Source organism: Bombina bombina, chromosome 5 (genome assembly GCF_027579735.1).
Source record: "Bombina bombina isolate aBomBom1 chromosome 5, aBomBom1.pri, whole genome shotgun sequence".
In the NCBI taxonomy this organism is placed as follows: Eukaryota; Metazoa; Chordata; class Amphibia; order Anura; family Bombinatoridae; genus Bombina; species Bombina bombina.
In genome coordinates, this window is record NC_069503.1 from 880,999,608 (window position 1) to 881,026,029 (window position 26,422).

Sequence of the window (26,422 nt, forward strand, 5' to 3'; positions counted from 1 at the left end):
ACCCCTGCATTACACTTTTAACCCCTAAACTGCCGCTCCGTAAACCGCCGCCACCTACGTTATCCCTATGTACCCCTAATCTGCTGCCCTAACATCGCCGACCCCTATGTTATATTTATTAACCCCTAATCTGCCCCCCACAACGTCGCCGACACCTACCTACACTTATTAACCCCTAATCTGCCGAGCGGACCTGAGCGCTACTATAATAAAGTTATTAACCCCTAATCCGCCTCACTAACCCTATCATAAATAGTATTAACCCCTAATCTGCCCTCCCTAACATCGCCGACACCTACCTTCAATTATTAACCCCTAATCTGCCGACCGGAGCTCACCGCTATTCTAATAAATGTATTAACCCCTAAAGCTAAGTCTAACCCTAACACTAACACCCCCCTAAGTTAAATATAATTTTTATCTAACGAAATAAATTAACTCTTATTAAATAAATAATTCCTATTTAAAGCTAAATACTTACCTGTAAAATAAATCCTAATATAGCTACAATATAAATTATAATTATATTATAGCTATTTTAGGATTAATATTTATTTTACAGGCAACTTTGTAATTATTTTAACCAGGTACAATAGCTATTAAATAGTTAAGAACTATTTAATAGTTACCTAGTTAAAATAATTACAAATTTACCTGTAAAATAAATCCTAACCTAAGATATAATTAAACCTAACACTACCCTATCAATAAAATAATTAAATAAACTACCTACAATTACCTACAATTAACCTAACACTACACTATCAATAAATTAATTAAACACAATTGCTACAAATAAATAAAATTAAATAAACTATCTAAAGTACAAAAAATAAAAAAGAACTAAGTTACAGAAAATAATAAAATATTTACAAACATAAGAAAAATATTACAACAATTTTAAACTAATTACACCTACTCTAAGCCCCCTAATAAAATAACAAAGCCCCCCAAAATAAAAAATTCCCTACCCTATTCTAAAATACAAATATTACAAGCTCTTTTACCTTACCAGCCCTGAACAGGGCCCTTTGCGGGGCATGCCCCAAGAATTTCAGCTCTTTTGCCTGTAAAAAAAAACATACAATACCCCCCCCCCAACATTACAACCCACCACCCACATACCCCTAATCTAACCCAAACCCCCCTTAAATAAACCTAACACTACCCCCCTGATGATCTTCCTACCTTGTCTTCACCATGCCAGGTTCACCGATCCGTCCTGGCTCCAAGATCTTCATCCACCCCAAGCGGGGGCTAGACATCCACTGAAGAAGTCCAGAAGAGGGTCCAAAGTCTTCCTCCTATCCGGCAAGAAGAGGACATCCGGACCGGCAAACATCTTCTCCAAGCGGCATCTTCTATCTTCTTCCATTCGATGACGACCGGCTCCATCTTGAAGACCTCCAGCGCGGATCCATCCTCTTCTTCCGACGACTAGACGACGAATGACGGTTCCTTTAAGGGACGTCATCCAAGATGGCGTCCCTCGAATTCCGATTGGCTGATAGGATTCTATCAGCCAATCGGAATTAAGGTAGGAATTTTCTGATTGGCTGATGGAATCAGCCAATCAGAATATAGTTCAATCCGATTGGCTGATCCAATCAGCCAATCAGATTGAGCTCGCATTCTATTGGCTGTTCCGATCAGCCAATAGAATGCGAGCTCAATCTGATTGGCTGATTGGATCAGCCAATCGGATTGAACTATATTCTGATTGGCTGATTCCATCAGCCAATCAGAAAATTCCTACCTTAATTCCGATTGGCTGATAGAATCCTATCAGCCAATCGGAATTCGAGGGACGCCATCTTGGATGACGTCCCTTAAAGGAACCGTCATTCGTCGTCTAGTCGTCGGAAGAAGAGGATGGATCCGCGCTGGAGGTCTTCAAGATGGAGCCGGTCGTCATCGGATGGAAGAAGATAGAAGATGCCGCTTGGAGAAGATGTTTGCCGGTCCGGATGTCCTCTTCTTGCCGGATAGGAGGAAGACTTTGGACCCTCTTCTGGACTTCTTCAGTGGATGTCTAGCCCCCGCTTGGGGTGGATGAAGATCTTGGAGCCAGGACGGATCGGTGAACCTGGCATGGTGAAGACAAGGTAGGAAGATCATCAGGGGGGTAGTGTTAGGTTTATTTAAGGGGGGTTTGGGTTAGATTAGGGGTATGTGGGTGGTGGGTTGTAATGTTGGGGGGGGGGTATTGTATGTTTTTTTTTACAGGCAAAAGAGCTGAAATTCTTGGGGCATGCCCCGCAAAGGGCCCTGTTCAGGGCTGGTAAGGTAAAAGAGCTTGTAATATTTGTATTTTAGAATAGGGTAGGGAATTTTTTATTTTGGGGGGCTTTGTTATTTTATTAGGGGGCTTAGAGTAGGTGTAATTAGTTTAAAATTGTTGTAATATTTTTCTTATGTTTGTAAATATTTTATTATTTTCTGTAACTTAGTTCTTTTTTATTTTTTGTACTTTAGATAGTTTATTTAATTTTATTTATTTGTAGCAATTGTGTTTAATTTATTGATAGTGTAGTGTTAGGTTAATTGTAGGTAATTGTAGGTAGTTTATTTAATTATTTTATTGATAGGGTAGTGTTAGGTTTAATTATATCTTAGGTTAGGATTTATTTTACAGGTAAATTTGTAATTATTTTAACTAGGTAACTATTAAATAGTTCTTAACTATTTAATAGCTATTGTACCTGGTTAAAATAATTACAAAGTTGCCTGTAAAATAAATATTAATCCTAAAATAGCTATAATATAATTATAATTTATATTGTAGCTATATTAGGATTTATTTTACAGGTAAGTATTTAGCTTTAAATAGGAATTATTTATTTAATAAGAGTTAATTTATTTCGTTAGATAAAAATTATATTTAACTTAGGGGGGTGTTAGTGTTAGGGTTAGACTTAGCTTTAGGGGTTAATACATTTATTAGAATAGCGGTGAGCTCCGGTCGGCAGATTAGGGGTTAATAATTGAAGGTAGGTGTCGGCGATGTTAGGGAGGGCAGATTAGGGGTTAATACTATTTATGATAGGGTTAGTGAGGCGGATTAGGGGTTAATAACTTTATTATAGTAGCGCTCAGGTCCGCTCGGCAGATTAGGGGTTAATAAGTGTAGGTAGGTGTCGGCGACGTTGTGGGGGGCAGATTAGGGGTTAATAAATATAACATAGGGGTCGGCGATGTTAGGGGTAGCAGATTAGGGGTACATAGGGATAACGTAGGTGGCGGCGATTTGCGGTCGGAAGATTAGGGGTTAATTATTTTAAGTAGCTTGCGGCGACGTTGTGGGGGGCAAGTTAGGGGTTAATAGATATAATACAGGGGTCGGCGGTGTTAGGGGCAGCAGATTAGGGGTACATAAGTATAACGTAGGTGGCGGTCGGCAGATTAGGGGTTAAAAATTTTAATCGAGTGGCGGCGATGTGGGGGGACCTCGGTTTAGGGGTACATAGGTAGTTTATGGGTGTTAGTGTACTTTAGGGTACAGTAGTTAAGAGCTTTATAAACCGGCGTTAGCCAGAAAGCTCTTAACTCCTGCTATTTTCAGGCGGCTGGAATCTTGTCGTTAGAGCTCTAACGCTCACTGCAGAAACAACTCTAAATACCAGCGTTAGAAAGATCCCATTGAAAAGATAGGCTACGCAAATGGCGTAGGGGGATCTGCGGTATGGAAAAGTCGCGGCTGAAAAGTGAGCGTTAGACCCTTTAATCACTGACTCCAAATACCAGCGGGCGCCCAAAACCAGCGTTAGGAGCCTCTAACGCTGGTTTTGACGGCTACCGCCGAACTCTAAATCTAGGCCTATATTTGTTCAGCAAATGCCCAAACTATATCAGCGTTTTATATACAATAATTCTATCACAAATCAAAGTTTACTCAGCATAGACCTAAGACCTTTTACTTTTACAATTTTTAATTTAAGAATTTAGATGTTATGCTTCATGATTTTTATCCAAATAAAAATAGATACTGAAAATTCCCAATGGTCACCTTTGTTTAACAATTAACATTTTAATCATATGCTATAGTTCTGTTTTTGCAATGAGTAATATATCTTGTTCTAATAAGCTGCTGTTTTACTCCTGGTTAAAGCGATGTGATTATGTTCTAATGCTCAATACATGATGAAATTATCACTTATACAATGCGTTATTGCAAGTAACATGGCTAGCAGTGTTTTCTTATACAGGAGTTTCTCAATGTCATATATCACCTGTATAAAAACAAACACAGTATATCCACAAATTAAGGTGTGATTTTTATTTTTTAATTAAGAATGTGTACGCTTCTATAAAACTAACCAAAAGTTATTGTGTTTAGAAGTTGAAACCAAATGTATGGGGATGTGGTGCAGTCCAGGAAAAAAATGCAGATCTTAAGATAGCTGTAACACAGAAGATTAATACAAGTTCAAACCAGGGTCAGGAACAAGAAGAGTAAAAGGAAACTAGGGGCTCGATTTACCAAAGCCCTACGGCTGCAAGTTCTCACAAGAACTTGCTCGCTGTAATTTATCAAGCAGCGGTCACCAGACCGCCGCTTCCTTAACCTCTTTGCCATCTCTCGTGTGCAATGTTGATTACCTGTGGGTAATTTTGCCCCGCCACAGGCGAGCTGAGGCATACAGGGGCGCGTATACATGCCCCTGTACGCCTCAGCTTTGATAAATCTAGCCCTAGGTGACAAAGCAAAGGGAACAGGCAAATGGAAAATCTAGTAAACAGTTCTAAAAGTAAAAAAAACAGGCTGTGGGTCCAAGACAAGCAACAAAAAAGAGGCTCAGGCAGCTAATAAGCTGAGGTAAAACCAGGGTTGATATAACAGGAACAACCGTGTCTTTATAAGAGAAAAACAAAAAACAGAAATATGCCATTACAGGGCTTCTATAAGGCTACTTCTAATGCTGGCACTACAAATAGTGTTACCCTTATTGTAGGTACCACAGTCATATCTATCCCAAATGCCAACATGGACATCCCCCACGCAACGTTAAGGTTAATGCACCTGGCCTCCATTGTAGAGGTAACCTCAGATATCAGGTCAGCAACAGTGCACCTTACAATATTTACTTTGCTAACCCCAGACCATTTCCTAGAGTGGCTAAATCTGGGTACGTTCTTCGATACCTGACAACTTCAAATATACCAGCAAGACAATGGACTAAATTCATAGAAGCTTATAAGGTTACCTAGCTGTGAAGTCAAGCTTATTGTTAGAAATGCATGGAGTCTAGAAAGTGGAAAACTTCACACATACCCAGACTGCAGGAATGGATATATAACAACTCAGAACTCCTCGCCCATGAAGAATACTCATACTTCAGAACAGGAAACATGGCTTTCTTTCAGGAGGTCATCTTCTATTGGGAATCTATTACACACACCATACTCCCGTAGTGTAGTGGGTGAGCCTCTTTCCTTCCCCCTCTCAGAGTACAGCTGGGTCTATGACCTTCTGTTTTTCTTCCCTCTTCCTAGACATAAATCTTCTTTGTCCTTATCCCCCCCCCCCCCTCCCTCTGTCTATACTTTACTCTCCTTGGGCGGTTTCTCTCGAATTTAGGGTCTTATATTTTGCTCATATAGATGGAGCATTGGACCATGATTCATCAGAACACAGTCCAGAAATCACCTCTGATCATTCTTGTACCACTTATTTATAGCCCAGGACTATATTTTTCTGGACTCTTACATTGGAAATCTCCATAACAGCCGGAACAAGAAAGCTTCATAAAGACTACTTTATATCCTAACACTCAGGTTTTACTATTTCGAACATTTGAGTATCATGAGCCATATATGGATATCTGATGTATGATATGCAGCTACTATGTATAGACCCTACAGTGTTTTTTGCTGTTTTTCTCAATGTTGTATGAATACGGTTTTCTCAATAAAGCTTTTTTTAAAAAAAAAAAAGAAATTCATGGAGTCTTGCATCACCTACTGTATTTTTCCAAACATAATGTTTGTATGTTTTCTTCTCATTAACATCTATAGTTGCATTAAATGCCCAATATCCAAGATCTTGCAAACAAAATGAGAACTTGTTGCTAAGCAGTTAAAACAATTACAAATGCAATAACTTTGGAAACATGTGTGAAACACGATTAATCTAAATGTCTGCAAGTCTAAAATATTCACAATATTTGATAAAGGCTCTTTAGCGGAAACATGTTGGGAAAGCCATATCCTTTGATTTGAAACAACAACAATAACTCCAAGGAGCACTTCTAAAGAAGAACTGTGGGATTTCGAAAGTTAAATAGTGAGCGCTCACATAAATAACTTGTTCTGGTATATCCAAAACAGTCAGAGGAAAACGAGGAAGCATCAAGGAGGATCCAGACATGACGTTGGGTGTACCTAGGAGAGATTGGTTACCCGCGGTCATGTGATCCATACAGGAAACACAGAGGAAGATCAAACACAGCAAGAATGGTCGCTGCACAGTGGTAACCACTATACTGAGAGGTACAGAACTGAAAAAGAACTGGAGGTTTTAAGATCTAGGAACACAGCACCCGACGGCACGGTGACCTACACAGCAGTGTATTGATAAGGTCACGGGAGGTTTGAAAGAAGTGTGGTAATACAAAAATACATATGCCTGTTCAACAGATACTGTTGCTTTTACAGCGGTTATCCGTACTGGTTAAAGGGAAAAAGTAATAAATACAGCTTAAATACAGCATAAGACGAGAGAACTCCCTCATAAGATCCACAATAGAATATATATTCTGCCCTTCTGAGTCCTTGCATCTATATCTTTACAACATATTGGAGAAAATATTTTTTTAAGGACATAGGCCCCTATTTATCAAGGTCTGGCAGATCTGATCCGCCAGTGCGGATCAGGTCCGCCAGACCTCTCTGAATATGGCGAGCAATATGCTCGCCGTATTAAGCATTGCACCAGCAGCTCACAAGAGCTGCTGGTGCAACGCCGCCCCCTGCAGACTCGCGGCCAATGGGCCGCCAGCAGGGGGGTGTCAATTAACCCGATCGAACTCGATCGGGTTGATTTCCGGCAATGTCTGTCCGCCTGCTCAGAGAAGGTGGACAGGGTTATGGAGCAGCGGTCTTTGTGACCGCTGCTTCATAACTGCTGTTTCTGGCGAGCCTGCAGGCTCACCAGAAACACGGGGCATCAAGCTCCATTCGGAGCTTGATAGATAGGCCCCATAAAGACTAATTACTAGAACAGTGCTTGGTGAAATTGCAGCCCTTTGAGTTTTTTAAAGTTCTTTGTTTTTTTCTGCATAGCTGTTTTTTTTACTCATGATTGCATTTTGTATTTACACAATTTCATGTATTAGGATGAGAGTGTGAATGTATACACCGGTGTATGAACTAACCAATGTTATTATCTGTAATTGTATAAGACATTCAACTTTTAAACGTTATATATTTGAACCCAGATGGGAAGATTTTATTAGATTATTTTATTAGAATACATTTTCGCATGCATTTTATAATTCAATTATTCACTGACACCTAGATTACAAGTTTTGCGTTGCGGCTTGTAACGCTCAAAATTCCATACAGCACCGCAGCTATTACAAGTGTTGTCGGTATAGGTGTACTGCAAACTTTTAGCCTGTACCGCAACGTCAGTCCCTCACACATAACAATTATGTTTTTTCATGGGATTACCATAGCGCCGGTATTACAAGTTTTGCGGTACGGCTAAAAAGTGAGCATTACAGCCTAAAACAACAAGATCTGTACCGCCATCTAAAGTCAGTAGTTATGAGTTTTACGCCTCAAAGCTATAACATAAAACTCATAACTAAACTGTTAAAAAGTACACTAACACCCATAAACTACCTATTAACCCCTAAAACGAGGCCCTCCCGCATCACAAACACTATAATACATTTATTAACCCCTAATCTGCCGCTCCCAACATCGCCGCCACTAAAAAAAAACCCTATTCCGCTGCTCCCCGACGTTGTTGCCACTATAATAAACTTATTAACCCCTAAACCACCGCCCTCCTACATTGCAAGCACTATTTAAATATTATTAACCCTTAATCTGCTGTCCGCCCACACCACCGCTATAATAAACCTATTAACCCCAAAACCACAAGCCCCCACAACGAAATATACTAAAATAAACTATTTACACCTAAACCAAAATCCCCCCACAACGAAATAAACTAATTTAAACTAGTAAGCCCTAAACCTTGATGACCCCTTAACTTAATATTAAAATTAAAAATGCCCTAGTTTAAATTAAATTAAAACCTACCTGCCAAATTAAAAAAATATATTTTAAACTAAAAATTAAACTATTATAATTATTAAACTAATATTAAACTAACCAATAAAAAATGCTAACATATCTATGTTCATCTGGATCTCACGGGATTAAATGTATCTATGTTTAATATTATCTAATGCTCTTCATAGCTATGATAGTGGGGTCCATGGCGCAGGCCAGCAGTTGTGGAGCATAATACCGCTAGTTTGTCACCCATTACTCCGCCCTACCACTTCCCCCCCTTCTTTGCGGTGGGGGATGAGTAAATTTTCCTCCGCATTTATACTCTCACCCCCTCACTGTATGGTAAGGGATAGTTGGCTTACCCTCCATACTCACTATATGACAGAGTTATGTAGTCTCTGTCCTGCTCGTAGAGCCTCTGTTATGATTTGTTCCTGCATGTATGTAAGAATGGCTCTCCGGATTTCACTATTGAAAGATGTATTATGACTAATATCATGTGCTCCAAAGACTGCAAACTGTTTACCTCTGCAATTTTTTGTATAGCAGTTAACCTAGGTATATTCTTACTGTATCTGATCGATTTGCTGGAAGGATGCTTTAGAGTTAAAGAGGTCGGGGTAACCAACCTAAGTGTTTCTTATGTTCTTCACAGAATGAGATCCTTGATGAGATGTATAACAATGATAAATGGCATTGAGTATCTTAACTAGCATCTAGATGCATATGGTTACCTATGGATGAAATTTTTGCTCCTGTCCCAGCATAATATGATTGAACTTGACTATGATTGATTGTATTCTTTTACCTATTAATACCTAGCCTTATTGGGGTAACAGTTAAAGCAGCCCTATTTATCTGTTACAATATCTAGTATGTGCATTCCCAATGTTGTTATGTTTAAGTTTGCCTTCTCCTTCAATCCCACTTCCAGTTTTCCGGACCTATCCATGGTCCTAGCAGACATATGAAGGAGTGGGTAAGTATAGGCCTTGAATGGGCCTGTATTATTTAAAAGCCCTCTGATTAGCGAATTAAATCTATTGGGGTCCAAAAGTGGCCTCAGGTGTCTTTGGGGGAAAAAGAGGGTGCTTGTAGATTTGCTCCTCAATCCCTATTCATTTGAACTATGTTTTGACTTGGGCATGTAATTCAACCATTATGATAAGGGATCTACCCTTTATATGTTCTTGTGTATTTCTTATGTCCATGATAATTGTTTGTATATTTACTATTTGTCATGAGTTTGCTTGAGCAAGCGGTTTGCTGTCTCTGTAAATGTTATTCCCTCAATAAAAAACTTTTAGACAAAAAAAAAAAATGCTAACATGGGGCGGAGCCTGCTACAGAGCAAGGTGGCAGCAAAGAAATGGAGCTCCCAAATCCTTAACTTTAAATTTATATAATATAACGCAATTTCCCCTTTTTTTTTTTTTTTTATTCCTTTATTTTCTTGTTGTGGTCACCAATACTCCTACACTCAAGCCCATCTCACTAAATTATCCCCTGAGGCTCATTCCACCTCCTTGGTGGTTCAGAACTTTCTCACTTATTACTGCCGCAATCTAAGAGAAGTCCCGAGCAGCTGACCAAGTGAGTTACTATCCTCTCATCGTCTTCCAATAGCCAGACCTTGGTTCTGGAGTCATAGCGGAGTTGCCTCTCTCCATACCAGCCACAGTTAAATGGTTTGCCCCGGTCCGGGAAGAAAGCCCGCGAAAAAATGCCATCTTAAGCGGAGCTTAGTTGTTGCCCGAAAGATGCAGGGAACCCACTGATCGACGGCAGTGACACCACACACACCACTCTGCACTCAACCTCTCTTACGGAGCCGGAATCAGAGACTATTATACCAGCTATCATCGGTTCCTCAGACTGTGCGCTGCAGTTCCTCTGACCTTCCAGTAATTGGCCACAGAGACGGTGGCTCCTGGCTATAACGCAAGATATCTGAGTGAGTGGTTTCTTTTACATACTGTCTGCACACGCTGGCCATGATAAACTGTTACTTTGATATATAGAGGAGCATCTGTTATCCCATCTGTATCATCCATCTACAGTTACTAGTTCTCAGCCATATCACGGATGCTTCAGTTTTATGTGTTGCTGAGCTCTGAGGACTCTAGACATCTGTAGTATTTACCACTCTGCAGGCCGTACTTTACTTTTATTTTGACTTCCCTTCCACACTGGGAACCCTCTCCTCCAACCTATTGTTCCACAGTACCCCATCTCATTATTAACTATAAGCAGCTCCAGAGGCACTTAGACCCTACCTGATTAAAGTTGTCTTACCCTGTGTCTTGTCAATTTTAACATTACTCTGAGCCTCATCTTATGCAAGTGTCTGCTTTGCCCAGCACCAGCAGCAGGGCCATAACACATATTTTATCTAGGCACAGAATAAGTATAGCTGTATTGTGGAATTTTACTTCGCTCATATAAGGAAATACCTGCCCCTCTCTTATCCTACCATGGGGTGACAAACTCAAGATTGCCTTTATTGACTTTTAAATGATCTAACTTGTGATTCTAGCTCCTTGAGAAAGCCCTTTCTCTCAATAACTACAGTTGGTCCCCCCCTCCCTTTCCCGCAGGATCTCAGTACCTGTGGGTCATATCACCTCTCCTTTTCCCAACTTCGCCAATAGGAGGTATATTCCCAGGGGGGAGACTATTCACCCAAAATATTTAGGAGAGGGGATAGCAGTACTCAACTAACCTAGGAACCAGGTTGTTTACCATCCTGCAGATTTACCTGACTCTGGAAGTTGTTTCAGTAATTATGCAGTGCTAAAGCACCCTATGTAGGGAAGACGGGGTGGTCTACCCCCCCAGACTCATTCACAGTCAAGGCTGACTCCTCTCTTGAGACTCCTCTATCACTCTCATTCATCAAAGTATTATTGAGACTCTGCGTCTGTTAACTACTATGGCTCAAAATATGAGGAAAAAAATGAAACACCAAGCAAACCCTAAAGGAACCCTGAATGACCACTTCCATAGTAAAATCACTTCAGACTCTGAGGGTTCAGAAGATGATTCCAGAGATGACACCTCAACATATAATGTGCCCTCTAAATCTCCTACCCGTGCTAAAGAACGGCAAAATATACCACAGTCTGCTGTACTAGACTCCATCAAAGCTCTCTAAGAGAAGATGGATACCCACTACTCATCTCTCAAACAAGACCTGAGACAATCTGTAAGTGAGCTAAAAAGGGATATAGCCTCTCTCTGAGAGTGCACGGAAACTCTCAAAAGAAAGCACGAAGATCTGACTATAGATTATACCAACCTTTTCTCATACTCCCAGAACCTTGCTGAACAGATTTCAGACCTGGAAGCTAAATTAGCTGGTATGGAAGATAGATCACGCAGAAACAACTTGCGGATTAGAGGCATCTCTGAGGATTCATCACAGAACAAGAATCTACTATAGACAGAGCCCATAGAGCTCTCCGTCCAAGGAATGCACCCTCTGAGGCACCAAGAGATGTTATTCTCAGAATACACTATTTTACCTTCAAGGAGAGGGTTCTTAGAGCTTCGTTTACTAAGAAAAATCTTAATGCACCATATGTGTGATATGTGTGATAAATTTGTCTCACCAAACTTTAGAGAAAAATAAAATAAAGGAAATGTAGCTCTTTTCTTGTAAACAGCAAGTATATATAACTTAATATACTCGCATGCACAAGGTGAGCATTTACTTTTAGTAATTGAAATGAAAAGTATGGATTATACCTCTATGAATGATAATAGTAATTCTTATGTGAGAAGCTTATTAAGCTTCTAATATATAAACAATGATTCGTTTATGATCAAAGAAAAAATGAGAAAAATTCCTTTATATTCAGGATATGAAATAAGTTGATAAAGTTCAAATCTTAGTAAAGTAATGTTCAAGTAACTTTCCTTTAGTTTCACGCACTCACACAAACACTCTAAAATATATATACAATGTTCCAACACACACGCAATATTGAGCAGCAAGGAGAAGGTTAATTCAGTGAAATACAGCTCAGGTAAGTAATGACACTTAGCGTTATATTTGTAAACCTTAAACTTTGTATACAATACGATACCAATACCAGCGTGGTGATAAGACCAGATTTCCCCAGAAACGATGGTGAAGCGTGGAGAGTGGTATTAGCAGCAGAGTAAATACTAAACCGGAGAATATTAGAGAGCGGCGTCCGGTAGCAGCATGTGTGAGTGCGGCTTCAGCTGAGAGTGATTGAGTTCCGGAAGCGTAGGAATATGATTTGAAGTAACGGTCCAAAAGGAATCAGGAAAGAAGTGCAGCAAACTTTGAGTTACAATCAGCCTTCAAAAAATATAAAATACTTTAGACCTGAAAGGGAAAAATAAACTGCTTGAAATGAGCAGTAGCACAGGATGAGAGAATCCACTTTAATTTTCAGGCACTGAGTAATGGAGAAGCACTTCCTTAAATAGGAGGAAGTGCTGATAGTCAGAAAGTCTTAAAGGGATATCACATCCCCCCCTTCTCAGGGAATCACCCCCGGGGATTCCAGACCAGGTTTAAGGGGGTAACGATGATGGAATGACTTCACCAGACGAGGGGCATGAACTTCCGAATGAAGATGCCAGGAATCATCCTCTGGACCATAACCCTTCCATCTGATGAGATATTCCAATCTTTGTCGTCGAATCCTAGAATCCAATATAGATTCAACTTCAAATTCCTCTGGAAGATCCACTGAGATAGGAGGTGGAAGATCAACTGTCGTACGTGTCATTGAATCAAAAGGTTTTAGTAATGAAATATGGAAGGTGGGATGAAACTTGTAGTCCTTGGGTAACGTGAGCTTGACCACATTGGGATTTATTACCTGCTCCACAGGGTAAGGTCCCAGAAATTGGTTAGCCAATTTCTTGCTAGGGACCTGAAGTTTGAGGTTTTTAGTAGAGAGTAATACTAGGTCACCTATTTTATATTCAGGTCCAATTGAATGTTTCCGATCATAGTATTTCTTTTGGTATTCCTTAGCTTTGGCTAGATGTTTTTTCAATACTCTTAATCGATCTTGAAGCTTGGAAGAAAAATCTAAAGCTGAAGGGGAATTCACTGTTTTGTGGGACAAGGTTATAGTATTAGGATGGTACCCATAAGTTGCGAAGAAGGGGGATGTTTTGGTTGAGGAACAGAATGAATTATTATGAGTAAATTCAGCCATAGGAAGGTAAATTAGCCAGTCATCTTGTAAATGTGAAATATAACAACGTAAAAAGTGTTCAATAGTCTGGTTGAGTCTTTCTGTCAACCCATTTGTCTGAGGATGAAAAGCAGTAGTGTAGCGATGATCAATTTTCAGTAATTTACACAAAGATCTCCAGAACGAAGAGGTGAATTGGGTACCCCTGTCAGTAATAATATTAGAGGGTAAACCATGTAGTCTTACAACCTGATCAAGAAATACTTTAGCTGTAGTCATAGCAGTTGGTAATCCCTTAAGTGGAATAAAATGAGCCAGTCTTGTTAAATGGTCGACTACTACCATGATAGTGTTATATTGTTGTGATGTAGGTAACTCCACTATAAAATCCATGGCAATAGTACTCCATGGTTTATCTGGAATGGGCAGAGGTCTAAGTAACCCTATGGGTTTTTTATGTTCAATTTTATTTCTAGCACAATTCTCACACCTAGAGACATAATCATAAATGTATTTATTCATCCCTGGCCACCAAAACTTACGACGGGTAAGTTCAATGGTTTTCTGTATCCCTGGGTGACCAGATATGGTGTCATCATGGGTATGTGTGAGAATGGAAGATCTTATTTTCTCAGGTATGTATAACTTTTCTTCATGATAAAAAAGACCTGTAGTAGGATCTTTGGAACAATTTTGTAATGGTATTGAATCATGTTTTAGAGCGCTGTAAATCTCTTCTTCTAAGGGTGTTAAAGTACCTATTATCTTTTCTGGAGGAATAGTGAAGTTAGGTTGTTCATGTGGAAGTAACTCATAAATACGTGAAAGTGCATCTGCCTTTGTGTTTTGACTCCCAGGTTTATAAGTTATTAGAAAGTTAAAGCGATCTAGAAAGAGTGACCACCTTGCTTGCCTTGCTGTTAAAGTCTTATTCTTTTTTAAGTATTCTAAATTTTTATGATCAGTATAAATAAGGAATGGAATTACTGATCCTTCTAGTAGGTGTCTCCATTGTTCTAGAGAACACTTAATAGCAAGGAGTTCTTTGTCTCCAACACTATAGTTAGCTTCAGCACAAGTCAACGTTCTTGAATAGAACGCAATGGGATGAACTTCACCTGTCTCCTTATTTTGTTGGGAAAGAACAGCCCCTATACCTGTATTAGATGCATCAACTTCCAACAGGAACTGTTGATCAAATTTAGGCAGTGTTAGTATTGGAGCTGTTGTGAACATTTCCTTAAGACTATCAAAAGTCTTCTGGGCTTGTTCAGACCACTTAAAGCGCTGTTTTATGCTAGTTAATTGTGTTAATGGTTTTATCACTGAGGAGAAGTTTTTTATAAATTTACGGTAATAATTTGTGAAACCAATAAATCGATGTAATGCTTTTACTGTAGTGGGTTTAGGCCAGTCTTTAATTGCGGATACTTTTTCAGGATCCATTTCTATTTTGTTTGGGGTAATTATATAACCCAAAAATTTTATTTTTGAGACATGAAAAACACATTTTTCTAGCTTTGCATATAACTTATGCTCCTTGAGTCGAGTAAGAACCCACCTAACATGTTTTCATGTTCTATGGGAGATTTCGAATAAATCAGAATATCATCTAGATATATGATGACACAGATATCCATTAGATCATGAAAAATCTCGTTGATAAAATGTTGGAAGGTTGCGGGAGCATTGCTCAAACCAAAGGGCATTACGTTATACTGGAAAAGACCATAGCGGGTTCTGAACGCGGTTTTCCATTCGTGCCCTTCCTTTATGCGAATAAGATTATAAGCGCCCTTTAGATCTAATTTCGAGTAGATCGTGGCCTCATTTAATCTTTCGAGTAACTCTGGTATGAGAGGTAAAGGATACCTATTTTTAATTGTTATTTCATTCAATGCCCTGTAGTCTATAATAGGTCTTATTGTCCCATCTTTGTTGCGTACTAAAAACAATCCTGCAGCAGCAGGGGATGTTGAGTGTGAGATGAACCCTTTTCGCAAGTTTTCATCTAAATATGATCTTAGATATACCAATTCTTCTTGCGAAAGAGGGTAAATCTTACCATGTGGTATCTGAGATCCCGGTATTAAATCAATGGGACAGTCAAATTCCCTATGTGGTGGGAGGTTTTCTGCCTCCTTGAGGTCAAATACCTCTGCCAGGTCCTGATAAATTTGTGGTAGCTCATGTTCTATAGTAGAGATTACCTGATAGGGAAAACAAGTCTTTGTACAATAATCAGAGTCAAATTTTACTTGTTGTGATGACCAGTCAATATGAGGATTATGTATTTGTAACCAGTTAAAACCTAAAATAATAATATGCATGTAGATAGGTATGAGGTCAAAAGTAATATATTCAGAATGTCCTTGGTCAGTTGTTATGAGTAAAGGGATTGTCTGATGAGTAATGGGGCCCTGTTGTATAATAGAACCATCAATAAGTTTAACTGAAACAGGATGTGTCTTGACAACAGTTGGAATTTTATTGAGCTTAACATATGCTATGTCTATATAGTTTCCTGACGCCCCAGAATCAATCAAAGCGTTAGAGCGCACGTTTTTCTGATCCCACTGTAAAGAAAAAGTGAGAGTGAGATGGGGGTTTTGAGAAATGTGAAAAATATTGTTTTTGAAACTACCCTTACCCTTTTTCTGTCTCAATAGAGATGGACAATTTGTGACGGAGTGGTCTTTTTGTCCACAATAAAGACAGAGATTTTCTAATCTACGTCTAATTTTTTCCTCTGGGGTTAGAGGACCCCTTATAGTTCCAATTTCCATAGGAACCTGGTTTGAAACAGCTTTTTCCATGGTTGTAAAACAGGGATATGAACGTCTGGGCACAACTTCATAGGAAGCTTTTTCAGCCTTTCTTTCACGTAACCTTCGGTCCAAAGTGGTGCTTAATTTCATCAACCCATTCAGTGTGTCAGGCATCTCTAATCGTGACAATTCATCTTTAAGGGATTCAGAGAGACCCAATCTGAATTGATTCTTTAAACTGATCTCGTTCCATTGAGAGTCATCTATCCACATTTGAAATTCAGTAATATATTCTTCAATGTTTCTTTTCCCTTGTTTCATAGATCTTAATTTATTTTCAGCTGTTATTTGAGTGTGGGTATTGTATGTGAGGTTCAGCAATTCCTGCTTCTTTCCCTGACATACAATCTTTTATTATGGTTTTGAGAGCTTTATTTTCAGTTTGTACCTCTGTTAATGCTCTAGCAAGATATTCTAATTTCTGATGAATATTAGAAAATTCATTTTTAATTTCATTAGGATCCATATTCCAAAATAAAAAAAAAAACTTTCTTTTTATGGCTTGAAAATTCTGTGATATGTGTGATAAATTTGTCTCACCAAACTTTAGAGAAAAATAAAATAAAGGAAATGTAGCTCTTTTCTTGTAAACAGCAAGTATATATAACTTAATATACTCGCATGCACAAGGTGAGCATTTACTTTTAGTAATTGAAATGAAAAGTATGGATTATACCTCTATGAATGATAATAGTAATTCTTATGTGAGAAGCTTATTAAGCTTCTAATATATAAACAATGATTCGTTTATGATCAAAGAAAAAATGAGAAAAATTCCTTTATATTCAGGATATGAAATAAGTTGATAAAGTTCAAATCTTAGTAAAGTAATGTTCAAGTAACTTTCCTTTAGTTTCACGCACTCACACAAACACTCTAAAATATATATACAATGTTCCAACACACACGCAATATTGAGCAGCAAGGAGAAGGTTAATTCAGTGAAATACAGCTCAGGTAAGTAATGACACTTAGCGTTATATTTGTAAACCTTAAACTTTGTATACAATACGATACCAATACCAGCGTGGTGATAAGACCAGATTTCCCCAGAAACGATGGTGAAGCGTGGAGAGTGGTATTAGCAGCAGAGTAAATACTAAACCGGAGAATATTAGAGAGCGGCGTCCGGTAGCAGCATGTGTGAGTGCGGCTTCAGCTGAGAGTGATTGAGTTCCGGAAGCGTAGGAATATGATTTGAAGTAACGGTCCAAAAGGAATCAGGAAAGAAGTGCAGCAAACTTTGAGTTACAATCAGCCTTCAAAAAATATAAAATACTTTAGACCTGAAAGGGAAAAATAAACTGCTTGAAATGAGCAGTAGCACAGGATGAGAGAATCCACTTTAATTTTCAGGCACTGAGTAATGGAGAAGCACTTCCTTAAATAGGAGAAAGTGCTGATAGTCAGAAAGTCTTAAAGGGATATCACAATATGAGTCAGTCCAAATCTTTTCTGACCTATCCCCATATACACTTGCTAAGAGGCGGACTTTCCAATTTTTCACTCAGAATTTACTTCGCCTTAACCTTAAATACAGGTGGGGCTTCCCAGTCAAGATATTTTTCCAATATGAAGAACGCACCTATATCATCTCCTCCCCAGATCAGGGGATGAAAATCCTTCAATCTCTGGGACTCACTCAAGCTCCAGGCCGGAATCTTAAGTCTTCTGAACAAGGGGGGAACCTCAATGCTTCGGCTCCAGATTGGCAGACCTCCTTTGCAACCCGAAAGAAAAGACACTCCTGAACCCAGGAGCCACCCTTGACATTGCACTGGATATCTTGTCTACAAGCTGAATAATCCACCTAGATGTATTGACTGAGCATACATACGGGAACTTATCTTACCCTCTTTCCTTTTTTGCTCCTTTCTACTCACTAAGCCGTGGAAGATTTTTTTTTTTTTTTTGGCAATGGCCGTGAGTCCTTGATCTCCAGTCCTCAACTATGCTATGAGCTTACATACGGGTACTATTCTTACCTTCGTCATAATGAAAGCTCAAATATTCTGCATTTACTCTGTTTGTAGGTTTGACCAGAACTTTCCACTCATATCGACTGCTAATTTATTTGTTATTTGAGCTTTGCCCCTTACCGGGCGTTTACCCGCATAGCTTCTCTTTTTCTAAAGGAACCCTAAGATTATACTCTTTAGAACCTCAGATGTTGGCAGGCAAGTACATGGTTAATGTAAGCACAGTCAGATAGCTCTTCCTCCCCACTTACCCTATAATAACCTAGACCCATTATGCCCCCTTTCTAAGCTAATCCATACAGTCTCAGGGAGACGATGAACCTCTGCTTATTTACTTATATTACCAAATTTTAATAACCCTATTACTCTCATTATAGTCCCAAGTTAGAGTCTTCTAATTTGAGTCCATTAGAGGTAGATTTATTTTATACACTTCCCACTGTCTCTTACCCCATTTATTGGATTGATGTTTCTCTCACTATATTACAGGGATTTATGACTCATAAGAATGGTTTAGGTTTAAGTTCCCTTTTTTCTCTTGTTAGAGGTTTGTTCTTAATATTACAACGTTCACATATCTCATACAGTTTTAAGATACTATACTGTTTATTGGCTGATTGTTGACTCAAACCACTGTCATATCCCTCTTCCTCTGAACTTTCAGACGAAGATATTATGTACCTACCCTATTCTCTTTTCCTCATGCTAAGTCCCTTGACTCGTCATTCCCCCTTCTTGTTCATCTTCTTGTCCATCTTCTGTCTGGGGTAGCTCTTCCCCTCTCCCCCACCTGGCTCCTCTATACCCATACCTATCCTTAGACACCAATCTATACATTTCCCCCTTCTGTTTAATTCATATACCTCTAAGTCTCCATTTGCCCTAAATTTGCTCCACTGCTGCCACCTCGCACTCCTATTATTTTATTTTACCTGTTTGAGGTAACATCTTCTACACTCTGTCTCCTATTTTCCTTATCCCTACTTCTAAGCAGCCACTGTCTGCTGTATCCTTCCCCAATTCTCACACCTTCTAGTCATGCAGCTGAGTTGTACAACAATCCAGATTCCTTGACACATCTGATTCCCTCCTTTGGTTTCAGGGGACCCAGAGCCTCCAACTCTTTTTCTTGAGTTCACTCCCTTCTTTAATCTGCCTGCCCTTCTTCTACACCTCTCTTTACCCCCTATCATCCCTTTTTTTTTTCTCCCTCCTCAATATTTCTGGGCCCCCACTCCTCTTCTAATATCTTTGGAACTGTATTTTTTGAGAATGTTCTCTTTTGTTCTTTATTGACTTAGCTGCATAAAACACTTTTCTATTAACATAATTTATTTGAAAAACCTTGAGGTGCAGAGTTCTAGAATTAACTAACAATAACCACTTTAAAGTTTACACCGGAGTGGGTGACTACTCTAGCCATGCAGTCTGCACAATATATGAATGCAGCAGGGAGCTTATATTTGCACATAGAAGCAAATTGAATTAATGGGGTGTGGGTTAGCTGAAGACTTTTTTTGCATTACTAATGAGGACAAGTTGGTTCCTTTTCAGATCTATTGTCTCCCAGACATTACATAACTCAGGTTTATTTTATGCTCATAGTTCATGCTAATATTGTTTGTCTAAGCATTGCCTCTTATTGTGTGTCAGTTTTTTTGTGTTTTTTTATATATATGCCTACCTCACGCTATAAGACATATTTAGTGCTGTTAACGCCTCTGCATAATGTGCTGAATATACCCTGTTTTTGTATAACCAGTTTTCACTCATATAAGTGCATAGTTCAATTTAATGTTCTTACCATATCATGTTGTTTGCTGAAGATTGCTCTATCTCCCATATTAGCAGATTCTTGCAGAGTTGCCCTTTATTATATTTAAGTTTCAAGATAGTATATAACTTCACAGCCCCTCCATTGCACTTTACACGTTTGACGGGCACTGGGGAATATTGTCCTTCTCTCAGGACTATCAACTGTAAGCTCACTTATATAATGCCAGGGAAGGTATCAGTTAGCAAGCCGGTCTTTGTATTAGGCACCTAACCGTAACATGTGATATTCAGAGATGGCCCCATAACACCCGAAGCTATTTCCACTTTCCGCAGTTTAATGCTACGCTGATCATTGAATCCCAGTTTATTGTGTATTACTTTAAGTGTTAATACCGGTCATCAGCTTTATATATGCATTGTTAGTTTAGTATTAACTGCCCATTTTTCTAGTGTGATTACCATACTCTCCCCTGGGTCTGTTCTGGGATTGCACTGTTTGTTGATATATTTTCATGCATGTATTGCTGTGCATTTGAGCTGTACATTATACTTGTTTCTCTGCTTGTTACATGCTATGAGAATTAGAGTTAGTTAGAACTTCTAGTGTAATTAGCTTGTATTGGAGTTTACCGTTCATCAAAATATATTATTGATTTCTCTTCCCCATATTTGTTACATGCCTATATATGTTTCTCTCATATTTACAAACCTATTATTTGGCGTTTCACACAGCTAAACCAGATCCTACCCATAGGAGGGCTCTTAATAACCCTATAGGGAACGTTTGCGGTCCTTATACTATAGCACAAGCACTTAGTATCCTAATATAAAGCCCAATTTATTCAAGTTAGCTCAATTTATATATTTTAGCTATCAAGCGTCACCTTTTAGCTCCCTATTGGTGGCTTTTGTAAATATAATTTTTCTAATTTTCATATTTGTATCTTGGCCCAGAACTCAACACAACTGCCATGGTTATGCAGTTCTCAGAGTAGCTTTCCATGTGCTCTAGATATAGGAATCTTCAGAGTTTCAAGTCCTACACTTAGTACAAATTGTAGAGTCCAAATCTATGTTATCAGTCACTAATATATGCTCTGGTTTTCCCTAATAGACAAGTTTATGTGAATTATATTCCAATGGTCATAGTGCCACCGCCATACTACTTTGTAACAACTTCCTACACCTATGCGCTTCTATCTACATTTTATATTTAGTATGGTTCTAACAGCCCCATAGCTTTATAAGGGCAAAACATACTACAATCTACCCTAAGTACTGTTATATATTTTATGTTTACACTAGCTTCTTATAAGCTTGTATATGAGGGATACATAGCTTTTTCAGGACATTGCCTTCTCAGTACATGCAGGGAAATCCCCCTCTAGTGGTATTATTTTACATTTATACCAATTCATCTATCACCTCCATCTGACCCCTCTCCTCCCTTTCCCGCCGGCATTTATTACCTGCGGGTCATACCCCTACTCCTTTTACCCACATCGCCTATAGCTGGCATCTCCCCAGGAGAGGGGCTCATGTAGCAGCCCTCTGCTCTTCATATATATAAATATCTGCCCCTGTTTGTATCCTTTATAGGAAGCTACCCTTACTTTTACATACCCTAGCTTAAATTTACTCATGGCGTAAATAGAGGATAACTCCATTAGTAGTATACTTGAAAACTTTGAGATCCCAGTGCATTTACAAACTCGACATGCTAACTGGCTCTGCCCTCCACTCCCCCCCATACTCTATTTTGAGCGGCTCTCGCCCGCTGCATTCCCCCTCCCCATTAAACTATAGAGCTAACTCCTCCCTGGCCCTAATCTTATCTGAATAGATACCCTAATTTACTTTTTATATGGCACAGAGAGGACCATTTATTTATTTTTTGTTCATACTACATTTATGATATTTTATTTTAAAACTGAAGTCTCCCTATAGATAGCCCAAATTTTATAATAACGCTTGAGATATATGGATACATAATGCTTTTTCTACATGGTTTTTTCTGCCATACTTTTCTAATTATACTGTGTATACACTTATCTGTAAATGTTTTGGGGCATACCCTATATGTTGTATTTGTTTATGACTTCAATAAAAAAGAATTACACCTAATCTAATAGCCCTATTAAAATAAAAAAGCCCACCCAAAATAAAAAAACCTAGCCTACAATAAGCTACCAATGACCCTTAAAAGGGCATTTTGCGGGGCATTGCCCCAAAGATATCAGCTCTTTTACCTGTAAAAAAAATACAAATACCCCCTCCAACAGTAAAACCCCCCACGCAACCAACCCCCCCAAAAAAAAAAAAATATCTAAAATAACCTAAGCTACCCATTGCCCTGCAAAGGGCATTTGTATGGGCGTTACCCTTAAAAGGGCATTTAGCTCTTTTACTGCCCAGACCCTAAACTAAAGAAAAAAAACACCCAAAAACCCTTTAAAAAAATCTAACACTAACCCCTGACGATCCACTTACAGTTGTTGAAGTCCCGCTTGAAGGATCCATCCAGCAAGAAGTCTTCATCCATGTGTCAAGAAGTCTTCATCCAGGCAGCCTCTTCTATCTTCATCCAGTTGGCGAAGTCCTCATCCATGCGGCAAGAAGTCTTCATCCAGACGGCATCTTTGATCTTTATCTAGCCAGCGTGGAGCGGATCCATCCTGAAGACATCCGGCGCGGAACATCCTCTTTATATGATCACTTCCATACACTGAATCTTTGATGCATGGGACGCGATACAAGATGGCGTCCCTTGCATTCCTATTTGCTGAAAATTTTGAATTAGCCAATAGGAATTAGGGCTGCTAAAATCCTATTGGCTATTCAAATCAGCCAATAGGATTTAAGCAGCTCTCATTCTATTGGCTAATTCGAATGTCTTCAGGATGGACCCGCTCCGTGCCGGCTGGATGAAGATCGAAGTGGCTGCCTGGATGAAGACTTCTTGCTGCATGGATGAGGACTTCGCCGGCTGGATGAAGGTAGAAGAGGCCGCCTGGATGAATACTTCTTGCCGCATGGATGATGACTTTGCCGGCTGGATGGATCCTTCAAGCGGGACTTCAACAACTGTAAGTGGATTGTCGGGGGTTAGTGTTAGGTTTTTTTAAGGGTTTTTTGGGTGTTTTTTTTTAAGTTTAGGGTCTGGACAGTAAAAGAGCTAAATGCCCTTTAAAGGGCAATGCCCATACAAATGCCCTTTTCAGGGCAATGGTTAGCTTAGGTTATTTTAGATAGTTTTTTTTATTTGGGGGGTTGGTTGGGTGGTGGGTTTTACTGTTGGGGTGGGGGTGTTTGTATTTTTTTTTTACAGGTAAAAGAGCTGATATCTTTAAGGGCCATTGGTAGTTTATTGTAGACTAGGGTTTTTTTAATTTTGGGTGGGCTTTTATATTTTGAAAGGGCTATTGGATTAGGTGTAATTCTTTTTTATTTTTGATAATTTGTTTGTTATTTTGTGTAATGTATTTTTTTAGGGGGTGTTTTTTTTTAAGCAAAAGAGCTGTTTAGCTTAGGGCAATGTCTTACAAAAGGGGGATGGGGTTTGTATAGTGTTAAAGGGGTGTTTGCATTCTTTTTTGTAGCAAAAGAGCTGTTTAACTCAGAGCAATGCTCTACAAAATGCCATTTTATGGGCTCCTCAAATGGCCCTTTTAAGGGCCCTTGGTAGTTTATTCTAGAGTAGGGTTTTTTATTTTGGTGGTAATAGAATAAGATTAATCTTTTTTTTTGGATAATTTCATTTGTTTTTGTTTGTAATGATAGGTTTTTTTATTGTTTGTAATGGTAGGTTTTTTATTGTTTGTAATGATAGGTTTTAGTGTAAGGCAGGCTATATTTCACTGGTAAGTTTGTATTTATTTTAACTAAGTAGTTATTAAAAAGTTAATAACTATTTACTAACTAGTTTACCTAGTTAAAATAAATACAAATTTACCTGTGAAATAAAAATAAAACCTAAGCTAGCTACAATATAACTATTAGTTATATTGTAGCTATCTTAGGTTTTATTTCACAGGTAAGTATGTATTTAGTTTTAAATAGGAATTATTTAGTTAATAATTGTAAATATAATTCAGATCTAATTTAATTATGTTAAATTTAGGGGTGGTTAGGGTTAGGTTTAGGGCTAGGGTTAGGTTTAGGGGTTAATATTGTTTAATTTAGCTTGTTGCGATGTGGGGGGCTGGCGGTTTATAAATGTAGTATAGTGGCGGCGATATCGGGAGCGGCAGATTAGGGGTTAATCATTTTATTTAGGTAGTGGAGATATCGGGAGCGGCAGATTAGGGGTTAATAACTGTAGGCAGGCATCAGCGATGTTGGGGGTAGCAGATTAGGGGTGTTTAGACGTAGGGTTTATGTTAGGGTGCTAGGTTTAAACAGTATTTTTATTTCCCTATAGACATCAATCGTGCTTTTGTTTCCGCGATCGCAGGTGTTAGGGTTTTTTTTGCCAGCTCTCCCCATTTATGTCTATGGGGAAATTGTGCACGAGCACGTCTCAGCAGCGCTCTGATTGTGTGCGGTATGGAGCTCAACGCAACCATATTGCATGCAAAAGGTGTATGTTTGAAAACCTGTAATGGCAGAGCTATAGGAAATTAACGTAACTTTTGTTGCGCTCGTTAATTTCCCTATAGTGCTCAAAACTCGTAATCTAGCCGTGAGTCTTTTGTGGAAACTTTTGTTTAGAACATATTTCACATTCATTTTTGAAGCCTTATATTTAGAGCATTAATTTGTTTTTTATTTTGTAAGTACTTTGCAATTACTTACGATTTCAAGTTAAAGGGATAATGAACCCAAATTTTTTCTTTCATGATTCGGATAGAGCATACAATTTTAAGCAACTTTCTAATTTACTTCTGTTATTAATTTTTCTTCTTTCTCTTGATATCTTTATTTGAAAAAGAAGGCATCTAAGCTAAGGAGCCAGCAAATTTGTGGTTCAGAACCATGGACAGCATTTGCTTATTGGTGCTGTCCAATCAGCAAGGAAAACCCAGGTTGTTCACCAAAAATGGGCCGGCATCTAAACTTAAATTCTTGCTTTTCAAATAAACATACCAAGAGAATGAAGACAATTTGATAATAGGAGTACATTAGAAAGTTGCTTAAAATTGCATGCTCTATCTGAATCACAAAAGAAAAAATTTGGGTACAGTGTCCCTTTAAGGAAGTTCCGTTTGAATACCATAATATACATAATGATTATTTACTATTGATTAGTCAAGAGTTGTATATTCCTAAACCACATTGGAATAAATATCATTAAGATTTCCTGAGGATTTTTATTGTTACAACCATTTTTACCTCATTTGAGTATATTTGATACATCTATTTACCCTTTCCAACAGTATATGCGCCTTCTCTCGTTTTTTAAAGTACTTGTCTAAAATATTCACATCTGTTTGTTATAGTAAAGTAGTCTTGCTGGATAATGCAAGAGGCATTACAGAAACAGTAGGCAGAACAATGGGCTGACTGAGGACGTTCCTGGATGCTCCAGGGTGTGATCCAGATTTTCCACCTAAATCTCATCTAAATGTGGATTTTAAAAAGTCTTTATTGTTCCTGTGAACTATCTTGCATTGTTGTAGTGCCCTGCTATTGTAAAAATAGCAAGGTCTCATTTTTAGTTTTCTATCCTATTTATTGTATTATAGGAAGACAACAAACCTCTTTCTCCATTTATACAATAATGCAGGGTAGCAAGACGTGGGGAGGAGAATGGATTTAATTATTTCTAATACCATCTTTCCAAAAAAAAGTGTTTTGACAGAAGAAATTAGTAAAGAAGTGGGAAATTTGATAAGCTAAATCATTATTTTGCTTTGTTTGGAAAAAAAAGTAAGAATTCTAAAGAACCCCATATTACCTAGCAACAACATATAATTCTAAAGAGGATTATAACTTATGACCCTGTAAATTAATGTATTAGGTATTCTAAAATTTTGGGAAAATGCTAAAAAAAAACAAGTAACTTATAAAGAGATATTAAACACTTTGAAATGGTCATATAAAATGATAAATCGTATATATATAACAAAATCTACAATTATTATTATTATTTTATTATTATACTTTATTTATGAAGCGCCAACATATTCTGTAGTGCTGTCCATGGGTACAATTAATTTAAATAAAACAATGATATAAAACTTGTAAGAGACAGGACATATTTTACGAACACTTACAGGAGGAATTGAGGGCCCTATTCCCATGGGAACTTACAATCTAGAAGGGTAGGAGGTTGAGAAACAGGAGGTGAGGAATATATAATATACATTCATTATTTATTTTGTCCCCTTTTCCTGTAATTACATAATGAAATTGTGAGCATTTCAGTTCCTTTTAGAAATGGAAGTGCAGAACACTGTTATATTCCACA